Source organism: Ambystoma mexicanum, chromosome 4q (assembly GCF_040938575.1).
Source record: "Ambystoma mexicanum isolate Mex_15411 chromosome 4q, UKY_AmexF1_1, whole genome shotgun sequence".
NCBI classification, from domain to species: Eukaryota; Metazoa; Chordata; class Amphibia; order Caudata; family Ambystomatidae; genus Ambystoma; species Ambystoma mexicanum.
The window spans coordinates 1317841651-1317858772 of NC_090928.1; the positions used below are offsets into that span (position 1 = coordinate 1317841651).

A 17122-nucleotide genomic window follows, 5' to 3' on the forward strand; every position below is an offset into this window, starting at 1 on the left:
ATCACAGGTTTCAAGAAGAAAAAAACCTGTTTTGGCCAGAATGCCTGAATGATTGTATGAAATATAAGTTGGGCAAGGAGAGCCTGAGACCCATATAAGCTTAGAGAAACTTAAGGTATGGAAAAGACGTTATGGTAAAGGCCAAAAATTTGATCGAGAGAAACTGAAGTGAAGGGCGACAAATGGTACAGGCTCATGAGAGAGAACATAGGTGAATGAGCAGATGTCCAGGGCTTTCGGTTGCGTGACCTGTGATGGGTGGACCGTGTGTACCACCCGGAGACACAGTCATCACAGAGCCCTACACGGCGCCACCTTTTATACATGTGCAACCACTCAACAGGTTGCAGGTGCAAGTACTTAAGCCTTGCCTGACCATAGTTACTGATGTTTTATGGAACTTGCGTATAGGCGTGTTATAAATGCATTATCATATTATATCATATCAAGCCTGACCCTCATACGAGCCTTCAGGCCTCTTCCTTGTCTCAGTAGCAGAGTGGTGAAATGACATGTTAGTGTGTACTGCTCCTAGTCACCTCTTCCTCGTCTCAGTACCAGAGTGGTGAAATGACATGTTAGAATGTACTGCTCCTAGTCACCTCTTCCTCGTCTCAGTACCAGAGTGGTGAAATGACATGTAAGTGTGCATTACTCTTAGTCGCCTCTTCCTCGTCCCAGTACCAGAGAGGTGAAATGACAAGTTAGTGTGCACTGCTCCTAGTCACCTCTTCCTCGTCTCAGTAGCAGAGTGGTGAAATGACATGTTAGTGTGTACTGCTCCTAGTCACCTCTTCCTCGTCTCAGTACCAGAGTGGTGAAATGACATGTTAGTGTGTACTGCTCCTAGTCACCTCTTCCTCGTCTCAGTACCAGAGTGGTGAAATGACATGTAAGTGTGCATTACTCTTAGTCGCCTCTTCCTCGTCTCAGTACCAGAGTGGTGAAATGACATGTAAGTGTGCATTACTCTTAGTCGCCTCTTCCTCGTCCCAGTACCAGAGAGGTGAAATGACAAGTTAGTGTGCACTGCTCCTAGTCACCTCTTCCTCGTCTCAGTACCAGAGTGGTGAAATGACATGTTAGTGTGTACTGCTCCTAGTCACCTCTTCCTCGTCTCAGTACCAGAGTGGTGAAATGACATGTTAGTGTGTACTGCTCCTAGTCACCTCTTCCTCGTCTCAGTACCAGATTGGTGAAATGACATGTAAGTGTGCATTACTCTTAGTCGCCTCTTCCTCGTCCCAGTACCAGAGAGGTGAAATGACAAGTTAGTGTGCACTGCTCCTAGTCACCTCTTCCTCGTCTCAGTACCAGAGTGGTGAAATGACATGTTACTGTGCACTGCTCCTAGTCACCTCTTCCTTGTCTCAGTACCAGAGTGATGAAATGACATGTTAGTGCGCATTACTCTTGGTCGCATCTTCCTCGTCCCAGTACTATAGAGGCGTGATTGAGGGGTAATGACAGAATGGGATTGGCAACAGCCTATAAAGGCATGGGTAGGCTAGAGGATATTCTGAGGGGCTGAATGGGGGAATATTCTGTCCCTATGATAAGGTGTCCTTGTTGTGAATTTCTTCTTACTCCACCTGATTCTGAGATTTTATCCAGGGGTAGTCTAGAAGAACTAGAGGGATTTTGACAATATCATGTATGCGCCTCTGGGACTGAGGTTTCATTATGGATTGGAAACAGGGTATACCGTGTCTCACCAGATTACATCCTCCTTCCACTCCCCAAGGACCCTCCACCCAGGTGATCCTCCCTCGCATATCCACCCCTAGGGTCTAGATTCAAAAGCCATGGCCCTCCCCAGGCCACCCGAGAGGAAGAACCAAAGGGAGTAGCTGGGAGGATGGCCTCCGGTTCCTCACAACTGCTAGCCTGCAGCTCAATACTGGCAACTCAGAGATGAAACAAAGCCACGGTCTAACAGTGACCAGAAACGAGCATAGAACCTAACATTACATGGCAGGAGACACTCCAGCTCAGAACCGAACTCTAACCTCCAGTGACACTGCCCGCCTACAGCTCAATACTGACAACAGGAACATCATACAGCCCAATATCCTACAATCTAGATACAGTTTGATCCCATAGAGAAACACTGACTTCTCCAGCATTGGATCTTTCATGGATTCACATGCTTAGAATATTCCCCGTCGTCAGGCTGGGAATCCCCGGTACATTATATAGACCTTTTCCCGTAGGAAAACTTTTTCGACGCTTATGCGTCCTATCCACCTCGTTTTGTATCATGCGTGCCCGCGCCGTCAGGACGCCATGATATAAATACAGGACCCGCCCCCGCGCTCCCTCAGATTTCAACCGTCTTTCAAAGTAGTGGGATCCTCGCGGTTACTGCTAATTGAAGTTAGGTTGTGTTTTCGCTTCGGCGAAGTTCCGTTCTGAAGAAAATATGTCCGGAAAAGCTTTATTCCGTCCTTGTGCGACATGTGGACTCAAAAAAGTCTATGAAGGTGATGCCCACATGGATTGTATCTACTGTCTCCACCCGCACCACACGGCGGATACATGCGAGATATGCCAGGGTTTCTCCCAAAAAACCCTTAAAGATCGGAAAAGAAGGTTGGTCGACTGGCTTAACGACGGAGCGGGTGCCTATCCGGCATCAGAAGTTGGCTCCACGGCCTCCAGGAGCAAGTCGGAACCTCCCTCGAAGAAGGCGAGGCCTGTCGAAAAATGCCCTGCAGACAAGCATGCGGGGAAGCATGCTGGGTCTTCCTCATCACACAAAAAGTCCTCCTCCAACTCATCCTCTAAGACGGAGAGGCAAGCGGCATCAAAATCCTCCTCAGGGGACCGTCCTAGGTCTTCCGTGAGTCGAGACGCTTCAGCAGGGAAGTCGGCAACGAAATCGGCTACGAAGTCTAAAGGCTCGGTGCCGGCGACTGGCTCGTCGACCCCGGTATCGCTGACGATGCCGATTACTATTCAGGCAGCAGCGGTGGGGATTCCTTCGTCGACGGGGACTCAGTTTATGGCCTGGCAGCCAGAGGTTTGTGAACCGGCCCCCCCTGAGGTCCTGCTGCAAGACACGGCCTTGCCGGGGTCGTCGGTGGAAGGAGAAGGTGACATGGTTATGCAGCCGTCGGACTTGGGCCTACGGCCTTCCAATACGTCGACGACGAGTGCGAGTGGGGGTGTGGTCCCTCTATCCTCGACGTTGCTGACCCCCCAGACGGTTTTGTCTCTGGATGTGCTTAATACACTTCAGAAGCTCCTACAGCGTCTGGATACGCAGATCCCTCAGCCTGGCACTTCATCGTCGATATTTTCTGCGCCTTCCGTCGACGAACAAGCTCAAGCAGCTCGCACGACGACCAAAAGCCCTTCGGCCTCCCAGGTGGCGAAGGATCGTCCTCGAGTGCAGGAGGAGGGTGAGCTATCGGAGTCCGATTCTATACGAGGTGACTTAGGGTCGGACATTTCCCTGTCACCGTCGAGAGACCCAACATGGAATTCGGATGTAGAGGTAGAGTCTACGAGGAGCCAGGCACAACCATCTCCTCCGGATGATGTGGGAGCCTTCCATGCAATGATGGGGAAAGCGTGTTCCGAGTTCGGCTTAATTCCTGAGGAGCAGAAGAAAGATTGCTTTCTTTTTGATCACATGGGTCAAAGGAGGAAATCGGTATTTGCCATCCCAATCCTGGACCACGTATGGCAAGAAGGCCTCAAGACGATGCGTCATCCGTTCTCGGAACCGGCTATTAAGGGGCGTATTGAGAAAAAGTTTAAAGCTCCGGAGTCCACTCCAAAATGTCTAACATCACAGCCACTGTCAGACTCTGTGGTATCGGCGGCAGCGGCGAGGAAGGCCAGAGTACAGCAAAAATGTTCAACCCCTCCAGAAAGCGAGGCAAGGAGACAGGACGCCTTCGGGAAAAAGGTGCTCTCAGTCGGCGCCACGACGGTGAGAGCAGCCAACTCCTTGGCGATTGTATCGCGTTACGATAGGGAGATGTGGCATAAAATAGCCCCTATCCTAGAACACCTGCCGGAAGAACATCGCAAAGCAGCCATGTTACTAGTACGGGATGGTGAGGAGGCCTCGAACCATGCAATTAATATTGAGGTGGACCTAGCAGAGTCGGGGTTCAAACAAATCAATCATGGTGTAGTACTTCGTCGACAAGCGTGGCTCAAATGTACTACTTTTAGACCTGAAGTCCAGTACAAAGTTCTAGACATGCCATGTGAAGGAGAACATCTGTTTGGAGATAAGGTTGATGAAGCCTTGAAGGGGATGAAGGAAGACACGGATACCGCTAGGTCTCTTGGCGCCCTCCAGACAGGTAGAAGTTTTCGCTCTTTTCGCCCCTTCAGGGGCGCCTCCGGAAACTCCCGCTTTGGAGCCTCTAGGGACCGTGGATTTAACAGGCCCTCATACTCTTCACAAGGCTACAGACGGGCATCCCAGTCGGCACGTAGAGGCAGAGATTATCAAGCCTCCAGACGACGAGGCTCGGGTCCCTCGTCGACGAAGGACAAGCAAACCAGCAACCAATGACGGCCTTCGGAACGTCCTGGGGGGTCGAGTCTCTCATCATATCGACCAATGGGAATGCATCACCACAGATCGATGGGTTCTGGACACGGTTCGCATGGGTCATGCGCTGCAATTCAAAAACAAGCCTCCGAGTCTTCCGCCAGTGTTTTCGGCCCAGCCCCACCTTCGAGTTCTAAGACAAGAGGTGGCGCTTATGCTACAAAAAGGAGCGGTAGAACGGGTTCCTGTGGCACAGGAAGGACAAGGGGTTTATTCCCGGTTCTTCGTCGTCAAGAAGCCAAATGGAAAATGGAGGCCCATTCTCGACCTGAGGGTACTCAACAAATGGCTAAAGAATTCAAAATGCTAAAGCTCCAGGAGGTTATCAGGTCAGTGCAACCCATGGATTATCTGTCGTCGCTAGATCTTCAGGACGCATATTTTCATATCCCAATACGTCCACGACACAGGAGATATTTAAGGTTCGTCGTCGGCCAAAAGCATTTTCAGTTCAAGGTCCTCCCGTTCGGTCTCAAGTCCTCCCCCAGGACGTTCACCAAGTGCTTGGCCCCCATAGCGGCCCATTTAAGGAAGGACGGTCACCATGTTTCTCCAGCATGGGGTCTGGCATGGATTCACATGCTCATGAATATTCCCCGTCGTCAGGCTGGGAATCCTCGGTAAAGAAAAAAACAGTATCAGTTTCGTTTCTGATCTGTCTTTCGTAGTAATAACCAATCACTGGTCTCTGCGTCATACTGACCACAGCCAATGACTGCCCTCTACCTAAGCACCGCCTCTGGCAGCCATCTTCAGATTTCTACCGCACGTTCATGTGTTGGGATCCTCGTGCTATTGCACTCGAGCGTTAGTGCTATTTTTTTCACGTTTTTTCTCAAAAACTTCGTTTTTTCGGTCAAAAGAGCCTCAAGCTCCACCGACTCTCCATCCGATCAACGGGGACCCGTGTCGGATTCGTCTGCGCCCCTCAAGGGTGAAGATTTCGTCGAGCTACGCTTTTGGAGGACTCCAGAAGCTTCTCAGGCCCGGACATGGCCCAGGAGAAGGGAAGCTCGACGCTCGGAAAGCTGTTCAGGATCTGCCCTGGATGCCAGCTGCAGAACGTCTTTAAGGAGGACGAACACTCCTTTTGTCTCTACTGCTTACATGAGGACAAGACGCACGTGGAGAAGGACTGTGCGTTTTGCGGCAATATGTCGGAGCGGACCATGAAGGACCGCCATCAACGTCTCGCCAACTGGCTGGAAGGGAAGAGCCCGTCAGGTGAGAAGAAGAGGAAGAAATCCGAGCGGTCTTCTAAGACCTTTGAGGACGCCCCGGCGACGGGGGTCCAACACAAGGCCAAGCACCGCGAGTCCGCTGGCACCGGGAGCGCCGAACGGTCGGGCTCTACGGGCGCCAGGCAGGGCGCACCCTCCCCGGCACCTTCAGCCACGAGCCAACGCTCTGGGTCGGTTAAGAGGAAGGGCGAGCACCCGGCGAAGCTCCTGGAGAGGCCCCGGTCGAGCTCGAAGGCCCCATCGGAGGGGGAGCGAGGCAGTGTCCCCCCCTCAAGGATAAGGCGGTGAGCGCACCTAAGGTGGTGAAGGCCTTAATCCATCCGGCCAAGCCCTCTATCGATACTGTCGCGGCGGCCCTGGCTCAGCCTGTGGAGGCTACACCAGTGGTGGCGACCTCGGGGCTCAGAGTCTCCCTGCCACCTCGGAGGGAGTCCTCTTTTGTGCCCATCGATAGGACCCCCGTGAAATCCCCGGCGGGGAAGAAAAAGGGGGGGCAGGGCGTCGTCGTAGATTCGGCCTCAACCTCGGAGGAAGAGCTGATTGAGGTCTTAAGCCACGGCCTTGGCGTGGAAGAAGACCGGCCCGTCGGGATGGATCCCGACGCAGGTGACGACGACATCGTCGAGGGTGCCGACGGGGCCCCTGATCGCCCGTCGGATTCCCCTCTGCCAGCGCCGCAAGACAACTCGGCGGCCATTTTGTTGGCTATACAGTCCTTATGTTCAGAGATAAGGACGAGACTACCGTTGCCGACGGAGGAACCTCTCCCGTCGGGGGATCCTGAACCGGGACCTTCTGGTGTTCCCCCGCCCAAGAAAAGAAGGATTCACCCTCCACCTCCTTTTCAGCCGTCGTGCCCCGTCCAGCCCTCCTCCCCGTCCACCCGAGGGGATGATACGGGGACTGACACGGCAGCGACGGGTACGGACGACGAGGTATACGACGAGGATCTACCGTCGTCACCTCCCACCAGGGCTTCTCCGCCCGACGAGATTGGATCGTTCCACTCCATGATCGCCAGGGCATCCGAGCTTTTCCAACTCTGCCCTGAGGAGAAGAAAAAGGAAGGATTCCTTTATCAACGGCGCGAGGCCAAGAGGAAGACGGTCCTCGCGGTGCCTCTACTGGACGACATTTGGGATGAGGGCCTCGCCCTCCTCAAGAACTCTTCCACGACGCCAGCTAGAAGAGACCGGTACGAGAAGAAGTACCGGGTCCCGGACGCGGCCCCCCTGTGCCTCCGGGCGCAGCCTACCCCGGACTCCGTCGTCTCCGCGGCGGCCAGGAAGAAAGCGGGGGGGGGTGCGGCCTCCACATCGACTTCCCCACCGGACGGCGAGGGAAAGAAATTGGACGCTATGGGACGCAGGGTCATCTCGTCTGCAGCGACGATGGTTAAGGCGGCCTTGGCTATCGTGGCCCGCTACGACAGGGAGCTATGGTACAAACTGGCTCCCCTGCTGGACTTCCTACCGGACGACAAGAGGGCGGATGCCCTGGAGATCCTACAGGAAGGTGAGGTGGCGTCGGACCACGCCATCACTATTGCGACGGACATCGCCGACACTGGGTTTCGCCAGTTAGGCAACGGCGTGTGCCTTAGGCGGCGTGGATGGCTCAAGGCTACGGACTTCCGTCAAGACGTACAGACCAGAGTCCTGGACATGCCGTTCGATGGGAACAACCTGTTTGGGAAAACAGTGGACGATTCCCTTCAGGCCATTAAAGCGGACGCTGAGACGGCCCGGGCCCTTGGGGTTCTGCAGCAACGACGGATGCCCTTTCGGAGCAGCGGAGGCAAGGGCGCCTCCAAAGGTTCCGGCGGCGGTTTCTCCACCTACCGTCAAGCGGCCCGCTCGTCGTCTCAGGAGGCCTACAGAGGACGAGGCAAGTCTGGCGGACCCCGCCGTCGTCGCCAAGGAGGTCAAGGCGGCAAAGCCTCGTCGAAACAGGATTGAACCAGCCGTGGGGTCGGGCCCCCACCGAAGCACCCCGGTGGGAGGCCGGCTGGCGAGCTTTGTCAGCGTGTGGGAGTCCATCTCCACCGACCGTTGGGTGCTGGACGCCTTAGCCCGGGGCCACGCGCTTGAGTTTCAAAGAAGGTGCCCGCGCGTCCCCCCCCCCGTGGCCAGGAAAGAGCTTCACGTCCCTCAGCTTCTCCTGGAGGTAAAGGCGATGCTCAGGAAGGGCGCCATCGAACTCGTCCCAAAGAGGCTTCGGGGCTCCGGAGTTTACTCGAGATACTTCCTCGTGAAGAAGAAGACGGGAGGATGGCGCCCCATCCTAGACCTGCGACGTCTGAACAAGTTCATCAAGGCGCAGAAGTTCCGGATGGTCACCCTCCAGCACGTCCTGGGGCAGCTGGAGGAAGGAGACTTCCTGTCGTCGTTGGATTTGGAGGATACCTACTTCCATATTCCCATCCTAAAGGGGCACCGAAAATTCCTCAGGTTTGTGGTCCAAGGGCGTCACTACCAGTTCAAAGCCCTCCCCTTCGGACTACGGTCGGCACCCAGGGTATTCACCAAGTGCTTTGCACTGGTGGCAGCGCAGCTGCGCCGCGAGGGGATCCACGTCTACCCCTACCTGGACGACTGGCTCATCCGAGCCAAGACGAGGTAGCTCGCCGTGGAGCACACGGCAAGGACCGTCCAACTTCTCACGGACCTGGGATTCTCCGTGAACTACGCCAAGTCCCACCTGGTACCCGCGCAAAACGCACTGTTTCTGGGAGCGAAGCTCGACACAGTGTCCCTTCTGGCCTCCCCGTCGGAGGAAAGGACCAGGTCCATGCTGGGCAAGATACAGCGGATGTTGGTTTCCGACGCGGCCAAGGTGAGGTCCATCAAGTCCCTCCTCGGAATGATGTCTTCTTGCATCTACCTCATTCCCATGTGCAGGCTCCGGATGCGCCCGTTGCAGGAGTTCCTGGACGCGCGCTGGATCCAAACGACGGGCGGCTTCGAGGAGAGGATCACACTCGACGAGAGTTTCCGCCGAGCGGTCCGGTGGTGGGGCAACCGCGCGCATCTGATGGCGGGCATGGACTTCCAGACCCCAGACCACCAGGAGACAGTGACCACGGATGCCTCCCTGGGAGGGTGGGGAGCGCACACCGAAAATCTGCACGCGAGAGGCCTTTGGCTCCCGACGGAGAAGTCCCTCCATATCAACGTCCTGGAGCTCCGTGCAGTGTTCTGGGCCCTCAGGTCCTTCCTTCCGTCCCTCAAGGGCAAGGTGGTGAGGATCTTCACCGACAACACCACCACCATGTTTTACATCAGGAAACAGGGCGGAACCAGGTCCCCAGCGCTGTCCAAGGAGGCGCAGGACCTGTGGCATTGGGCCGTCGCCCAAAGGATGTTTCTGGTGCCGTTTCATCTGGCAGGGATAAAAAACACCATTGCCGACTCACTCAGCAGGGAGCTGCGCTCGTGCCACGAGTGGGAACTACGGCAGGATCTAGTGGATCGCCTCTTCCGACGGTGGGGCACACCCCAGATTGACCTGTTCGCGACGGCGACGAACTCCAAGTGCCGGAGGTTCGCCAGCAGGTTTCCCCAGGCGAGGAGCATGGGGGATGCTTTCTCGTTCCCCTGGGAGGGCCTGTTCCTCTACGCGTTCCCTCCTTTGCCACTGCTAATCCGGCTCGTCAACCAGCTCAAGAGGTCACGGTGCAGGATGATCCTCGTCGCACCTGCGTGGCCGAGGCAGATATGGTTCCCGGACCTTCTGGACTTGTCAGCGTCCCCGCCAATCAAGCTGCCGGTGGACGCGGATCTACTCTCCAGGGAAGGAGGCGCCATCCTCCACCACGACCCGAAATCGCTGAACTTGCAGGCCTGGCTCCTGCAGCGCTAGAGTTTGGAGGATACGACATACCGGCCGACTGCAGAGAGGTTCTTGCAAAGGCCAGGGCGTCCTCGACTCTTAAATGCTACGGACACAAATGGAAGAGGTTCTCTGTCTGGTGCCACGCACAGAAGATTAACCCTCTACGGATTACGGCTCCCCAGGTACTGCCGTACCTGCTGACGCTGGCCAAAGCTGGACTGGCACATGCGTCCATCAAGATTCATCTTGCTGCGATCTCCAGATACACCAGAACCACGGGCCGGACGTCCTTGTGGTCTCGTCGTCTGGTGAAAGAGTTCATGAAGGGACTGTTCAGATCGTTCCCGCCGGTGAAGGTTCCGGCCCCGGCGTGGGAGCTCAACGTGGTGCTGACCAAGCTCATGTGACCTCCGTTCGAGCCTCTGCACTCGGCCCCGTTGAAGTTTCTGTCGTGGAAAACAGCGTTTCTTGTGGCCATCACCTCCGCACGACGGGTGGGAGAGATCCAGGCCCTTTCCTGCAAGGCCCCGTACTTGACTTTTCACGACACGAGGGTAGTGCTCAGGACGCACCCTTCCTTCATGCCCAAGGTACCGTCGGACTTCCATCTCAACGAACCCTTGGTGTTGCCTGTGTTCTTCCCGTCGCCTTCGTCGCCGGCTGAGAGGACTTTGCACTCGCTGGATGTGGCTAGAGCGCTGAAGTTCTACGTGGACCGCACAAAGTGTTTTCGGAAAACGTCACAACTCTTTGTGAACTTTGGACCTGTCAATCAGGGGAAGGCTCTCTTGAAGGCTTCCATTTCCAGATGGCTCTCCGGCTGTATCATGTACTGTCATCGGTTGGCAAACCGACCGCTGCCTGGCCGTCCGAGAGCCCATTCCACCAGAGCGATCGCAGCTACCACGGCGTTCCTTTCTGGTGTGCCCCTGCTTGACATATGCAGGGCTGCTACGTGGAGGTCGACGCACACCTTCACGAAATTCTACTGCGTCGATCGGGATTCCAGGGAGGAGTCCAGGGTCGGCCAAGCAGTGCTGCGCAACCTGTTCGCCTGAGGCGAGCCTGGTGAGGAGGTAAGATGCTTAATGTTGAGTTTGATATACTGCTTAATGTTGAGCCTTTGCCACCTCCCGTGGTTGTGCATGTGTGTACTGCTATGTATTCTTTATTCATGAGCATGTGAATCCATGCCAGACCCCATGCTGGAGAAGGAACAAGTTACTTACCTGTAACTGTTGTTCTCCAGCATGGGTCTGGCATGGATTCACATGCGAACCCTCCCGCCTACCCCTCTGCGGCTCTTCACTTGGTCATACTGCCACTTCACGTGCTTCCAAATCTGAAGATGGCTGCCAGAGGCGGTGCTTAGGTAGAGGGCAGTCATTGGCTGTGGTCAGTATGACGCAGAGACCAGTGATTGGTTATTACTACGAAAGACAGATCAGAAACGAAACTGATACTGGTTTTTTCTTTACCGAGGATTCCCAGCCTGACGACGGGGAATATTCATGAGCATGTGAATCCATGCCAGACCCATGCTGGAGAACAACAGTTACAGGTAAGTAACTTGTTCCCTATCCATATTTAGACGACTGGCTGGTCAGAGGCTCGTCCATGGAACAAACACGAAACAGTCTGGGGGCCACGATGTCCCTTTTACAGGAACTGGGCTTCGCGATAAACTTCAGCAAGTCCTCCGTAGAGCCCTCGAGGACCTTGGTCTTTCTAGGAGCGGAGTTTCATACGCACACAGGCCTTGTAAGACCATCCAGCGAAAGAATACTGAAGCTACAAAGCAAGGCGTCGGAATGGAAATGCGGTACCAGGGTGTCGGTGCGCAAATACATGTCCCTGCTAGGGACCATGTCGTCCTGCATTCCGTTGATAAACAACTGCCGCCTGTTTATGAGACCTTGCCAGGAATTTCTAGCGGACCGTTGGATGCAGAGCCAAGGTCGCTGGTCCGACAGACTGGTCATCGACGAACAACTGGTACAAGCACTCCGCTGGTGGAGAGTTTCTACTCATCTAACGAAAGGAATGCCTCTGTTGGAACCGGAGTTCCAGAAGATGGTGGTGACCCCTGCATCACTGAGCGGATGGGGAGCTCATCTGGAGACGTTACAAGTACAAGGCTGGTGGTCGTTACAAGAGTTCTCCCTGCATATCAACCTGCTAGAACTGAGAGCAGTGCGGTGGGCTCTAAAATCTTTTCTTCCTCAACTGAGAGACTCTGGTGCGTGTCATGGCGGACAACACGACTACAATGTTTTACTTAAGGAAACAAGGAGGAACACGTTCCAGGTCCCTGTCGACGGAGGCACAGAAAATCTGGCATTGGGCCCTGCAACACAACATGCTAATCTTGGCGTTCCACCTACCAGGCGTGAGAAATGTGGAGGCAGATGCCCTCAGCAGGGAAATGAACGAGGTTCACGAATGGGTGCTGAACGACCAGCAACTACAACATGCATTCAAGAAGTGGGGACATCCTTCCATCGATCTGTTCGCGACGAAGGACAACAGAAAATGCCCACAGTACGCAAGCAGATGGCCTCAGTAGGGCTCACTGGGAGATGCGTTCTCCTTCCCATGGACGAACAAATTCCTGTACGCATTCCCTCCTTTTCCTCTTATCCGGAGGACGTTGCAATGGATCCTCAAGTACCCATGTCGGGTGATTTTGGTAGCCCCGTATTGGGCCAGACAGATGTGGTTCTCAGACCTGCTGCACTTGGCTGCGGCGGAGCCAATGAGGTTCAGGAAGATCCCCAACCTTCTGTCTCGACAGGAGGGTATCATCTGCCATCACGACCCGGACAGCCTCAAGTTGACGGCCTGGCTCCTGACTTCGCCGAATTTGGCCAGCTAACGATTCCAGAGGAGTGTCGTCGTATTCTGCAAGCGGCAAGAGCACCTTCCACAAACACGTCATACTCGTACAAATGGAGGAGTTTCTGTCAGTGGTGTGGGGATCAACCAGGTTTGGATCCGCAGTTGATTATGCCGGAACAGCTCCTCCCATACTTGCTGTTCTTAGCTCAAAAGGGCTTATCGGTGTCGTCGATAAAAGTACACCTGGCCGCCATCTCCAGGTTTACACGTCAACGACATTCCGCACCATTATTCAGCGACCGCCTGATTAAGCACTTCCTTAAAGGGTTATTCAGGAGTTTCCCTCCCGAGAAGAGATTTCCTCCGGTGTGGAGCCTCAATCTGGTGTTAGCGTCTCTTATGAAACCTCCTTTCGAACCAATGTCATTGTCGTCTCTAAAGTTTTTGTCCTGGAAATTGGCCTTCCTGGTGGCCATCACTTCAGCCCGACGTATTTTGGAAATCCAAGCTCTAATGGTAGACCCACCATACTTAAGATTTTTTAAGAACAAGGTGGTCCTTGCCACTAACCCACAGTTCATACCGAAGGCGCCTTCAGTGTTCCATAAACATTCCTCTATTGTCTTACCTACGTTTTTTCCAGAGCCATGCTCGGGAGCGGAGCGCACGTTACACACATTAGACGTGAAGAGGGCTCTTAAGTTTTATCTTCATCGCACGCAACCTTTCAGGGAAACGAGGCAATTGTTCGTGGCCTATGGTCTGGGTGCTAAAGGCAAAGCCATTTCAAAGCAAGGACTGTCAAGATGGGTATCGTCTACCATTTCGTACTGCCATTCCAAGGCTGGGAAGCCTCTTTTGCGACGCCCAAGAGCTCATTCCACTAGAGCGGCGGCATCGTCGACGGCGCTGTGGTCTGGAGTCCCTCTGGGGGACATCTGCATGGCGGCTACCTGGGCGGCTACACACACTTTTACCCTCCATTACTGCCTGTCACAACAACATGCCGAAGATACTCGGATGGGACAGGCGGTGCTTCGACACCTATTCCAATAAGGTAAGCCCCGGTTGAGGGGTTAGATCTGGTTGCAATTATGATTGAATATTGTTCGTTCTCTATGTTAACTATTGCCGATGGGTACACGACCATAGAGAACTGGCATTGTGAGGAAAGTATGTGAGTTTGCATGCACGCCTCCTCTCTTCGGGATGGTATTGCTATGTAATCTATTCTAAGCATGTGAATCCATGAAAGATCCAATGCTGGAGAAGGGAATAGTTTCTTACCTGTAACTCCATTTCTCCAGCATTGGTATCTTTCATGGATTCACATGCGCCCGCCTGCTACCCCTGGCCATGCAAACTGGTTCCCCCACTACTTTGAGGGCCGAAATCTGAGGGAGCGCGGGGGCGGGTCCTGTATTTATATCATGGCGTCCTGACGGCGCGGGCACGCATGATACAAAACGAGGTGGATAGGACGCATAAGCGTCGAAAAAGTTTTCCTACGGGAAAGGGTCTATATAATGTACCGGGGATTCCCAGCCTGACGACGGGGAATATTCTAAGCATGTGAATCCATGAAAGATACCAATGCTGGAGAAATGGAGTTACAGGTAAGAAACTATTCCCTTCCAGGTGGCACTGCCATGCAGGAGCCCAACACTGACCACCAGGTGATCATTTAAGCCCACATATTAACTCTGACAATCCAGAGGAAGTATGTGCCCATACCTCCATGGCAGAGTGCCAGCCCAGAGCCCAACAAAGACCTTGAGGAGACACAGCCATACCAGAGCCCTACACAGACTACCTGGCATCACTTGCAGCCCACAACAAAACATGTACCACCCGGAGACCATGCCATCCCAGAGCCCAACAAAGACCATGAAGAGACACAGCCATCCCAGAGCCCTACACAGACTACCTGGCATCACTTGCAGCCCACAACAAAACATGTACCACCCGGAGACCATGCCATCCGAGAGCCCAACAAAGACCATGAAGAGACACAGCCATACAACAGCCCTACACAGACTACCTGGCATCACTTGCAGCCCACAACAAAACATGTACATATTTTGTTCATGCCTAGCAAAGTGACATGTTCATAGATAGATACTGTGTTTCTCAGTAGAACGCACTTAACCTTTGTTGTGACTCTGTTTGTTTAACCTCATCACAATTTGTGCAATACTGGATGTATTGAAGTTCACCAATGTTTTACAAAAATTGTTTTTTGGTTTGAATGTCAGGAATTGACTGTCTCATACGTAGAGTAATGCCCTGTCAAATCCAGTACTGTTGGCCACTCCTACTCTAGGACTTTTGCTTAGCTATGTTGTGGTTACCCATGGATATGAATATTGTTTCCATTTTTTGCCTACATATTCAAAATGACAATGACTACGTTAGTTACTTCTACACCATGTTGATTTGATTCCAACTTACAGTACATGTAAATAAACGCATGTCCCCCAACTTATGGGGTATATAATAGTTCTGTGATTCATTTCAGAAACAGTCCTGTTATCCTTTTGCATGTCAGCACGACTCATATTACTTGCATGCTGGGTTTTGGTGATTAGTTTTAACACCAACACGAAAAATTATTTTTGCAAATACAACATTCTACACTTTAGAAATGTTTCAATTTTATCAGCGGCTACCACACACCCAGTTATACCCACCCAGAGACACAGCCAGCCCAGAGCCCGACAAAGACCATGAGGAGACACAGCCAGCCCAGAGCCCTACACAGACTACCTGGCATCACTTCCAGCCCACAACAGAACACGTACCACCCGGAGACCATGCCATCCCAGAGCCCTACACAGACTACCTGGCTTCACTTCGAGCCCACAACAAAACATGTACCACCCGGAGACCATGCCAGCCCAGAGCCCTACACAGACTACCTGGCATCACTTCCAGCCCACAACAGAACATGTACCACCCGGAGACCATGCCAGCCCAGAGCCCTACACAGACTACCTGGCATCACTTCCAGCCCACAACAGAACATGTACCACCCGGAGACCATGCCAGCCCAGAGCCCAACAAAGACCATGAGGAGACACAGCCATCCCAGAGCCCTACACAGACTACCTGGCATCACTTCCAGCCCACATCAAAACATGTACCACCCGGAGACACAGCCATCCCAGAGCCCTACACAGGCTACCTGGCATCACTTCCAGCCCACAACAAAACCTTTACCACCCAGAGATTATGCCAGGCCAGAGCCCAACAAAGACCACGAGGAGACACAGCCAGCCCAGAGCCTTACACAGACTACCTGGCATCACTTCCAGCCCACAACAAAACATGTACCACTCAGAGACCATGCCAGCCCAGAGCCCAACAAAGAACATGAGGAGACAAAGCCAGCCCAGAGCTCTACACAGACTACCTGGCATCACGTCCAGCCCACAACAAAACATGTGCCACCCGGAGACATAGCCATCCCAGAGCCCTACACAAACTACCTGGCATCACTTCCAGCCCACAACAAAACATGTACCACCCTAAGACCATGCCATCCCAGAGCCCTACACAGACTACCTGGTATCACTTCCAGCCCACAGCAAAACATGTAACACCCGGAGACCATGCCAGCCCAGAGCCCAACAAAGACCATGAGGAGCGACAGCCATCCCAGAGCCCTACACAGACTACCTGGCATCACTTTCAGCCCACAACAAAACATGTACCTCCCGGAGACCATGCCAGCCCACAGCCCAACAAAGACCATCAGGAGACACAGCCCTACACAGACTACCTGGCATCACTTCCAGCCCACAACAAAACATGTACCACCCGGAGACTATGCCAGCCCAGAGCCCTACACAGACTACCTGGCATCACATCCAGCCCACAACAAAACATGTACCCCCCCGGAGACAATGCCAGCCCAGAGCCCAACAAAGACCATGAGGAGATACAGCCATCCCAGAGCCCTACAAAGACTAACTGGCATCACTTCCAGCCCACAACAAAACATGTACCACCCGGAGACCATGCCATCCCAGAGCCCAACAAAGACCACGAGGAGACACAGCCATACCAGAGCCCTACACAGACTACCTGACATCACTTCCAGCCCACAACAAAACATGTACCACCCGGAGACCATGCCAGCCCAGAGCCCAACAAAGACCATGCGGAGACACGGCCACCCCAGCGCCCAACACAGACTACCTGGCATCACTTCTAGCCCACAAGAAAACATGTACCACCTGGAGACACAGCCATCCCAGAGCCCTACAAAGACTACCTGGCATCACTTCCAGCCCACAACAAAACATGTGCCACCCGGAGACCATGCCAGCCCAGAGCCCTACACAGACTACCTGGCATCACGTCCAGCCCACAACAAAACATGTACCACCTGGAGACCATGCCAGCCCAGAGCCCATCAAAGACCATGAGGAGACACAGCCATACCAGAGCCCTACACAGACTACCTGGCATCACTTCCAGCCCACAACAAAATGTACCACCCGGAGACCATGCCAGCCCAGAGCCCAACAAAGCCCATGAGGAGACAGAGCCATCCCAGAGCCATACACAGACTACCTGGCATCACTTCCAGCCCACAACAAAACATGTCCCACCCAGAGACAATGCTAGC

General features: G+C 53.8%; 1 protein-coding gene across 1 annotated transcript in view; it reads left to right on the forward strand.

Moving 5' to 3' along the window:
• Positions 1-17122, forward strand: part of LOC138468436 (zinc finger protein 436-like) — a 123051-nt gene that overhangs the window by 91008 nt on the left and 14921 nt on the right. The gene's annotated exons all lie outside the window — the stretch shown is intronic.